Source organism: Rhamphochromis longiceps, linkage group LG2 (assembly GCF_057381845.1).
Source record: "Rhamphochromis longiceps isolate RC_006_pf linkage group LG2, R_longiceps_female_GT1.1, whole genome shotgun sequence".
Classification (NCBI taxonomy): Eukaryota; Metazoa; Chordata; class Actinopteri; order Cichliformes; family Cichlidae; genus Rhamphochromis; species Rhamphochromis longiceps.
The window spans coordinates 7,227,830-7,237,289 of NC_140558.1; the positions used below are offsets into that span (position 1 = coordinate 7,227,830).

The following is a 9,460-nucleotide window of genomic DNA, read 5'->3' on the forward strand; positions in this document are numbered from 1 at the left end:
CCATGTTAGTTGCTACCCAACTCCGTTTGAATTTGGAGTCACAGGAATCTTCTGCACCTGAGCATTGAAAGAAAAACTGTAAGAGAAAACTTCGTCAAGAAAGAGAGGTAAGCAATTTTAATTTTTCGAATGTAAGTAGTGTGTAGTCTAATCACTGTTTTAAAGTCAAGCGGACAGAATAATAAATTTAATTTGAGCGCGGGAAGGAGTAATGTAGCATGCTAACGGATGCTAGCGTTAGCTTAGCAGCCCTCGCATGTGGTTCAGAGAACATTATTTAGTGAAGTATCTACTGTAATGTTGTGAGAATTCCTAGCTATGCTATTTATAAGGGGCAGTATTAGCTGTTTGTATTAACTTAAGTTAATAGGCACACTGAGAATTTCTTTCAATTAGCAAGAGAGCTAATTAACCACATTCAGGGTTTTCCAATTGTCTTTGACTGATTTACTAGCTGCTTGAATTCCCTCACAAGGTGTGGGTTTAAATTAATATTTTGATATTAATTGGATTTATTAAAGTGGGCTCAAAACAGTGTTATTCAGGAATCAGGCTGGTTGGTAAAACAAGTAGCGCTGTGTATCGATTCAAAATTGAAACAGAAGATGGCAGCACTGTATGTACAAGGATGCCAGCTGCCGTTAAACCCCGAAGAAGAAGCTGTATCCCAGAATTCATAGCGCGGCCTAGCTCAGTTTCCAAAAATGGCGGAAGCTAGTTAGTTTTAAAAATTTCTCTTATTACTCTTTCTAGGTCACAAAATAAACGTTTAACATATTTTCAGGCGAGAATGTAGCCGTGTAAACTTCAAATATCTGGACAGTTTATCAAGACACCACATATTTTCAAAAGCGCTCCGACGTTTTCGGAGACGTCTGTTACCCACTAGCTCGATAGCTAGCCGGGGTTTAACGCTCACTAGAGCCGTGAGAACACCGGACTCCGGGCGAACCATTTTCAAAACCACCGCCGTCTTTCACTACTCAGGTGAAACATGATATATAAGTCACTTAAATAACTTAAAAATGTTATTGTTTGGCTTTTTTCAGTATTTTATTTGTTCCTGAGTAAATCGGTTTGGCTGAGATTAAAGTTATAGTTTTTACACAGCTGAATAAACGTCAAGCAGACAGCTGATTATCAGAAGTGTGAGATGCTGGAGAATATACTCCGGTGTCCTTTTATATTTTAGATAGCAATGAGCAATCTGCAAATTTCTTTAAAATGTAATAAACTATCATCTTGCCTTTATTTTTAGTTAGCACATACCTTAAACATTTAAAGCTATAAGCTAATGATCGTTATGTAAGAGCAGATACTGCTGGTGCAATAAGCTGTACATTTTACGTCCAATGGATGCATGATCTGGCAGCCCTAGTCAGCATAATCTTATTGATGAAATTCAATGACACAAATCTGGGTGAGTAAAAGTTCACCGGGCAATATTGTATAACCCTTTCAGACCTCAGCCGGGCTGTCTGGACATTTCTTTTCTATAATAGCTTTAAAAAGGGTAAAAATGTTGAACAATCAAAACGATTCTTTGACGTGAATCAATTTGATTCTCATGGGACTCAATTAAGATTCAACTTTTCAAATGTTTTTAACATAACACTAATTGTAAACATTTGTCTTGCAGGTGACTGAGCAATGGAGAAGCTGGATGATGTTACAGTATCTGTCCTTAAAGGTTATATTTGATAATATATTTGTGTGTGTGTGTGTGTGTGTATATATATATATATATATATATATATATATATATATATATATATATATATATATATATATATATATATATATATATATATATATATATATATATATATATTAAAAAAACAGTTATGTTTGCACAGTTTAACTGGTGTTTGTCTTTTTGTTAGCTGCAAGCATTGACGAGCGCATGCTTTTAACATTGACCCGTGATGATCTGAGGGCCTGAGCACTTTCTCAGAAGAAAACATGTGTGGTCAATAATTCATCCTGAGGTATTATGTAAAAAATATTTAGTTCAACTAATCTCCAGAAAGTATGCTTTTATTTTAGCAGTACTTGACATTTTTATTTTCTCACCCTAAACCAGGAAGACCATCCGCTACCACAGAAACCTGAAACAACTTCTTCACCCAGGGTAGTTGCAACAGGCCCTCCAACTGCTGATGCTAATGTAAGCCAGCTGAAAACCTTGCAGCTCCCCAGTCCTCCGGAATATGTTCTGTACACCGACAGTGAGTTGGAGCAATGCCGAAAGAGTTACCTGGAGTTGGCCTGCTCCGGCAGGGAACAGGCATGCGTCATGTCAAAAGAACTGAGATGCAGATTGGTGAGAAATACAATCACAAGTATGGTGTCCCTTTTGAGAGCAAGCCAAGGCCAAATGGAGCAATACCCCTCTAAGACCGAAATCACTGCAATGGCTAAAAAAGTTGTGGAATATTATCCTATGCTGCAGGATAATGATGCAAGCGTAAAACACGTAAGTTCTTGTATTTGTGTCTCATATATAAATCATTTTGTTTTGTTCAGGGGGCATGATATATATGTATTTTCACCAGGAGAAAAGGCTGCAAAATATGAAAACACCAGTAAAAAGGCAAGGACCAACACCGGAGAGGGGACGGCCCAAGAGAAGGCTCACTGACCTCTACCCAAGGGATGAAGAAGCTGATGATGAAGATGCTGATCGCAGTTCTTCCAGTGGTGCATCTACTCTGTTATCACCTGTCAGAAATTCTGACAATGCCTCCACTTCATGTGAGTACATACTAGTAATTTTGTAAAATGGTTATCAACACACAGCCAGTAGTAGCTAATGTTTTGTGGAAGTCTACTTCAGTAACAATGAAAAACCAAAATGCTCTTGTACTTCTCTCTATCTTAGCTGACAAGGATAGTCGGCAAATACAAGCAAGACATTACAAAACATTACAAGAAATGTGTAAGAAGGCAAAACCAAACCAAGAAGATGTGTCCCAGCTATTAGACCTCGAGTTTGAAGCCAGAAGATCCTTCATTGACTCAGACACCATGAAAGAGGAGAACAGAGCTTGCCTCATCTTGGATGCATATCCATGCTTTAAAGAATTGCATCATGTAAGTTTTTGGAAGAGTTAATAAATAATCACTTTAATTTCAAATATATTTGGTGTGGTAGTAAAGTTATTTTGATTTTATTTGTCTACTTATTTTTTTAAACCTATTGTAGGCGTTGGGTGAGCTTCGCAGAATTTTGGATCCCCACAACAACAAGTTCATCAGTCAAGTAAAACTGAGATGGGAAGAATTCTGCTCCAGGGTAGAGTTCTACGGTGTGTCAAAGAAGGCAATGAATCCACCAATGACCATGGACAAAAGTAAGTTTTACCATTTGAATACAAAGTTCTCATCCTTTAAAATTTATGTTTATGAAGGTTTGTTTCTGCTTTGTCCAGCTGAAGCCCACCTTGCACTGATGAAGGCTCTTCCTCTTTCCCACACCTGCCCATCCACCAAAAAAGATGGGGAATGCTTCTGAAGCATTTCTACATGTCCTGAAGGTAAGTTTTATAAAATTTGCTTATAAAGATCTACAGAAAATTTGGCAAACAAAATATTTCGGTCAAACATGACTCAAATGCTTTTTCAGTTTCAGCCGAAAGACTTAAATCTATAATTTATTGTTTTCATTAATTTATAACGTATTTAATGTACACAAGTGTGGTCACATAAGGAGTCGCTTGATAAACCATAAGTCAAAACTACTATAAAATGTGTGTAACCAACAAAGAACAGGATAATGACATCTCCAACGTTATGACCAAATCCCAGCAAAAAAACATACAATTAACATAAGATGTTGACTGTCATGTCTTTTGTGTCTTGCAGCCTACAGAAGATCCAGATGCTGTCCTCCAGAAACGAAGCTTGTCATGTCCAGTAGTGATGTTCGATGGCTGCAAGTGTGTCATTGCTGTTGGTAATTTACCAGTTACAACATTTGACAAAGAAAAAATTGGTGAGGCTATGATATATGTGATGGCATACTTTTATGCACTCCATCTGACTTACCCCAAATGCGTGGCAACCCTGCTGTCTGTCATTCAGACAGAAGTTCTCCAGGATGCCATTCATGAGCATGACACTACATCATCTTACAGAAAAGCCCTGGCAGAATGGCATGCATTTATTGGAAAGTAGTGTGTAAATTTCAGATAAGATTAGGAGAGGGCACTTCTGTTTTGTTTTTGTTTGTTTTTTTTTTCAATCTGGGTCTTATTTCTAAAATGGAAAATGTTCATTTACTCACCCAGACAAGTTTTGTGGTATTTGGTGTCATTCGGAAGAAATTAGAATCTTTGTGGTCTTCCTATGTCACTCGTCAATTTTAATGGGGCAATGGCGAAACCTCTAAGGCTGTTGAAATGTTGAAACCACTTAAACTCATAATGTTGGACCTGTACTGTTCAATTGTATCTTTATTATCTGCAGGTTATTGTTAAAATGGACAAATAAAGATGGACACTTTTACTCTGTTTCAGTTTTGTTTTGTCCTTAATCAGCAATATAATCTTAAAGTAGTGTTTAGCTAAATTTAAAAAGAAGAAATATCTTTAAAATGATTTAATGTACTAGTTTTTAGATTATTTGCCTTGATTTGTTTGTTAGAATAAGTGTTTTATGCCTATTTTCAGATTTAATTTCTTCAACATTTTACTTAGAACAAGTGGTTAAAGCTTATTTTAGGTTTCAAGCCATGATTGGTTGCCTGGAATAAGTGTAAAAGACTTATTTTTAGCTTTATTATCTTTATTTGTGGCCTACAATAAGTGGTTAAAGCTTATTTTAAGTTTCAATGTTCTGATTTGTTCCCTGGAATGAGTGTAAAATACTTATTTTTAGCTTTATTTAAATCTAGATATTGTTCTTATTTCAAGAAATCTTATTAAGAAAAAAACACTTACCCCATGGGCAGATAATTTCACTTGTTTTAAGCAAATCTTCACCAAAAATAAGTGTATTTTTCTAGTATTAAGGAGGTGGGTTTTTGCAGTGTAATAATCCAGTAAAGTCCCGTTTCAGAACCTCCGACTGTTGTTTGGACACATCGTTTGACCCTGTATGCAGAACAATGTTTGTCACAGTTGGATATTCATCTGCAATTTGAAGAATTCTCTCCTTCAGGTTGTTGACCATATCGTTAGGAAAGCAGAGGACTTTAGTGTTCTTACCGCACATCCTTTGTACATCCTTTACGGCAGAGTCACCCACAATCAGAGTTTCAGGCCTAGCCTTTAGCTTTCCCTGTGGCCTTTCACTTTTTAACAGATTTTCAGACCTTATTTCGCTGCTTTTAGATGGATGGTTGTCCGATATAGATCCAGGGTCCTTTGATAGTGGAGCAAATCTGTTCTGCAGTTTCACATTCAGTTGTTTTGGAGGTTTGTTGTTAACCTTCCTATTCACGGTTGTCCAGTCCTGTTTCCTCCCGTATACAGGGGTAGAAGAGCTTCTCTGTCTCGTAGGAAGTGAAGGCCAGTCGGTTTCAGAGATTTCAGCTCGCTGTGCCCTGCCTGTGATACGTCCTCCCCCTTCCAGGAGACATGATTTATGTCTTGGTTTTGCACCAAGACAGTCTAAGGGGGGATTATCACTTGAGGATTTATAATAATGCACAGAGTCTACTTTCTTGGTCATGTTATCTGTGCTCCTTAGCTGTGTACTAGCTTGCTCATCGCCATTGTTTTGAATCAAAGGCAAGGTTGTTTCATTTCCACACAGTCCATTTACCTCCACGTTTACTTCTAAGCGATGAATTTTTGTCTCCAGTACTGCAATCTTCTGCAGGAGGCTGTGGTAGTCATCTGTGGAGAGGGAAGGCATCTTGTTGCTAGTTAGCCTAGCGGTTAGCACCTTTCCAGGCTATTGAGGCTGCTCGGTGCCCAGACGCTGTAATCAGGCTTCAGCTGTGTCTAGGCCACAGACACACGAAGCGCTGAGGACAAGGTAACCATAAAATGTTGCTGTTTCTGTTAACACTCTAGTCCTAATGATCTACAAGTGTCCAGAAGTTATCGCAGGTAAGCTCACACGGAAAAAAGGGAAAAAAAATCAGCATAAAAATCAATAAAAATCAATATAAGAAGCAAAGCATTCAAGAGCAAAGAGATGAAGCGTCCACACTCACAAAGGGGAGGAGCTGAAGCAGCAACGATTAGACTTTTGTCTAATCGTTGCTGCTTTTATGAAATACTTTTATCCATTAGTGCTTCAAACAGTTGTTTAAATAACACCACTGAATCTATTTAGAGGGGAAGTGCCTCTTTGCTTTAAATCTGAAATATGACAGGGGAATCCAACCACACACTGTTGCCTTCAAACTGCAAAGATCCACTTCTTAAATCTTCAACATACCATTGTATTTTAAAAACATATGCGCACGCAACTTTCATACAGATATATCGTATATGTGCAAAGTCCAACATTTGTCTGTGAAATATAACAAAGTCAAGTCTGATCGGTGTTCTTCTGTTCTTGTTCTTTAGACCCTTCCATGAAAAGCTTTTATGCAGTCCTGTGAAAAACTAAGACCACCCCATGATTAAATAGCTTGAAGAACCACCTTTAGAAGCAACAACTGTTACACCCCAGCCCAGGGAAAACTGCCTCCCTAACCAAAAACAGGAGAAAAGGTTCCCAAAGAAAAATGGCTTCTTACCCCTACAGCTACCGAGTAAGAAAAAGTATCGACAACTATTTACATCTATATACAACAACTATTTACAACACGGGGGGAGATCGCGACCATGACAAACTGAAACACAGGGCTTAAATACATGGAGGGAGCAATCAGGGAATGGACAACAGGAGGGAAACACAGCTGGGGCAAATCAGAACTGACGAGACAAGGAAGCGTAAACTGAACACACTGAGATAAGACAGACCTTCGAAGTAAAACAGGAAACGCATAACAGTCATGCCTAACACAAAACACTAACATTGGATCGTAACATTTCCCCCCACCCAAAAATCAAACATTTAACCCCAAGTGAAATGTTTGATTCATACAGACGAAGGCCGGATGGGCCCCATGGACCCTCCAGCGAAGACAGACGAAGGCCAGACAGGCCCCTTGGACGCTCCAGCGAAGACGGAAGGCTGAAGCGGACCCTCGGACCCTCCAGCGAAGACAGATGAAGGCTGAAGCGGTCCCTCGGACCCTCCAGCGAAGACGGACGAAGGCCGGACAGGCCCCCCGGACCCTCCAGCGAAGACGGAAGAACCAACCAAGAACACAGGTAATCCCAGACGAGCCCCCATTTATGTTACACCCCAGCCCAGGGAAAACTGCCTCGCTAACCAAAAACAGGAGAAAAGGTTCCCAAAGAAAAATGGCTTCTCACTAGTGATGTGACGTTCTGTATCGAGGCTTCGAAGCTTGTGTCGAGTAATGGAGGGGGCGTTTCCGCGATGCGCGTATCGAGGCATTGCTTCATTTATGGGAGGAGCTGAAAATGATGACGTCCGAAGCCTCGCTGCCCGGCTGTACCACGTGACTGGTTCATGAAGTGGTTCGAACTTTGCCGCGAGATATGACAGCGATATAAACCCCTCAGACTTCCTTCAAAATGTAGGTGTTTGATGGAGAGTTGCGGTTAGTGAGAGTTTGGAGGTTTATGAGAGTGAGGAGAGAAAGTCAGGAGAGAATGGAGCCAGCTAAGAAGAGGAGGATGTCCTCCCCTGTGTGGGAAGATTTTGATCTTATTCCTCCCAACAAGGTATTTCTACAGAAGATGTATTTTCATAATACTGATGGTGCAATAGGACAAAGGATTCAAAAGATTTGTTAAATCATTAAATCCTAGCTATGTTCTCCCCACTAAAAAGGTCATAAAAGCAGTGAAAATTTAGTTTTTACAGAATAAAATGTGAACAGGCAGGACAAAGCCTCAGTGTGTAGCTGTCCATACCTCAACGTTACAAAAGCACAACTACTGTCCACACCCCAGCCACACCTCACCTCACAGTAAATGATCATTTCCATTTTAAGCATTTCCAAATAATCATTTTCCATACTGCCAGTATAAATATACACAGTGTACTGCCATCACTACAATATACATGTTTTACACACTCCTTTTGTTGTTGACATTTACAGGCTGTGTGCAAAAGGCCACACTCTTCAAATTCATGCCAACTAATATTTTTACGTCCAGTAGGTGTCCTACTAGAGCAAATGAAGCTTCAAGAAGCTTTGCGCTGGGGTGAACCAATTGGATGAAAAGCTTCAGTGCTTCATGAAGCTTCATCTGCCCATCACTACTTCTCACCCCTACAGCTACCGAGTAAGAAAAAGTATCGACAACTATTTACATCTATATACGACAACTATTTACAACACGGGGGGGAGATCGCGACCATGACAAACTGAAACACAGGGCTTAAATACATGGAGGGAGCAATCAGGGAATGGACAACAGGAGGGAAACACAGCTGGGGCAAATCAGAACTGACGAGACAAGGAAGCGTAAACTGAACACACTGAGATAAGACAGACCTTCGAAGTAAAACAGGAAACACATAAAAGTCATGCCTAACACAAAACACTGACAACATTGGATCGTAACACAACCCAAAGTAACTGTTTTTTGTACGAGTGTATCAGTCTCACACTCATTGTGGTTTGTTGGCATCTATTTATGAACACCTCTCTCAAGGTCGCATCACAACATCTGAACTGGATTGCAGTCTGGATGTTGAGTGAGCCATTCCAACAACATTCTTTTCTTTTTCAGCCATTCTGTTGTAGGCTTGACTTGTGGGTTTGCTTGGGATAATTTCTGAAACATTTCTTCTTTAGATGTAGCTTTGAGAGCCATGCAATCAAAAGCTTTTTAGAGAGTAGAAGATTTTTCTAATTCTACTACCATTTACTTTAACCTTAAACATGTTAAATGAGTTCTGTAGAGCCTGAGATGTAGTTCTTGGGTTTTTTGCAGTTTCTGTGAACGCCGCATGGTCTGACCTCATGGTGAATTTGTCCAAACATCCACTCCTGGGAAGATTATGGCACAACTGAATGCTCCAGATCAGACAACTGCCAAAATTTCTCATCACACTTGCCGATGATCAGTTAATCAATGCACTTGATTTGCAGCACCTGGCTGCTGTTTGCCCTCTTAATTCCCATGGAAGTAGAAGGGTAGACTTAGTTTTTCCACAGGACTGCATTGAGTCCTATGATAATGTTCTTTTTCAAATGACTGACAGTCATTCATATAATCTTTTATACTGTTTATGACCTCAAAGTCATTCTTAATTAAATTGCCACAACTATCAAAAGGTGATTGACAGTCCAGACACTGAATGAATATCAAAGTCAAAGCTGGGAACCAGAGAATGAGATAAACTGAGGTTAGAGAAAAGAGATTTGTATCAATGCTAATTGCTGGCATGAAGGGGAAAAAGAATTAAGCATTATACA

At 39.4% G+C, this 9,460-nt stretch overlaps 1 pseudogene; it reads left to right on the forward strand.

Annotated features, from left to right (window-relative positions):
* Window positions 1-733: 733 nt before the first annotated feature.
* Window positions 734-4,666, forward strand: LOC146676900 (uncharacterized; annotated as a pseudogene).
* Window positions 4,667-9,460: the final 4,794 nt, after the last annotated feature.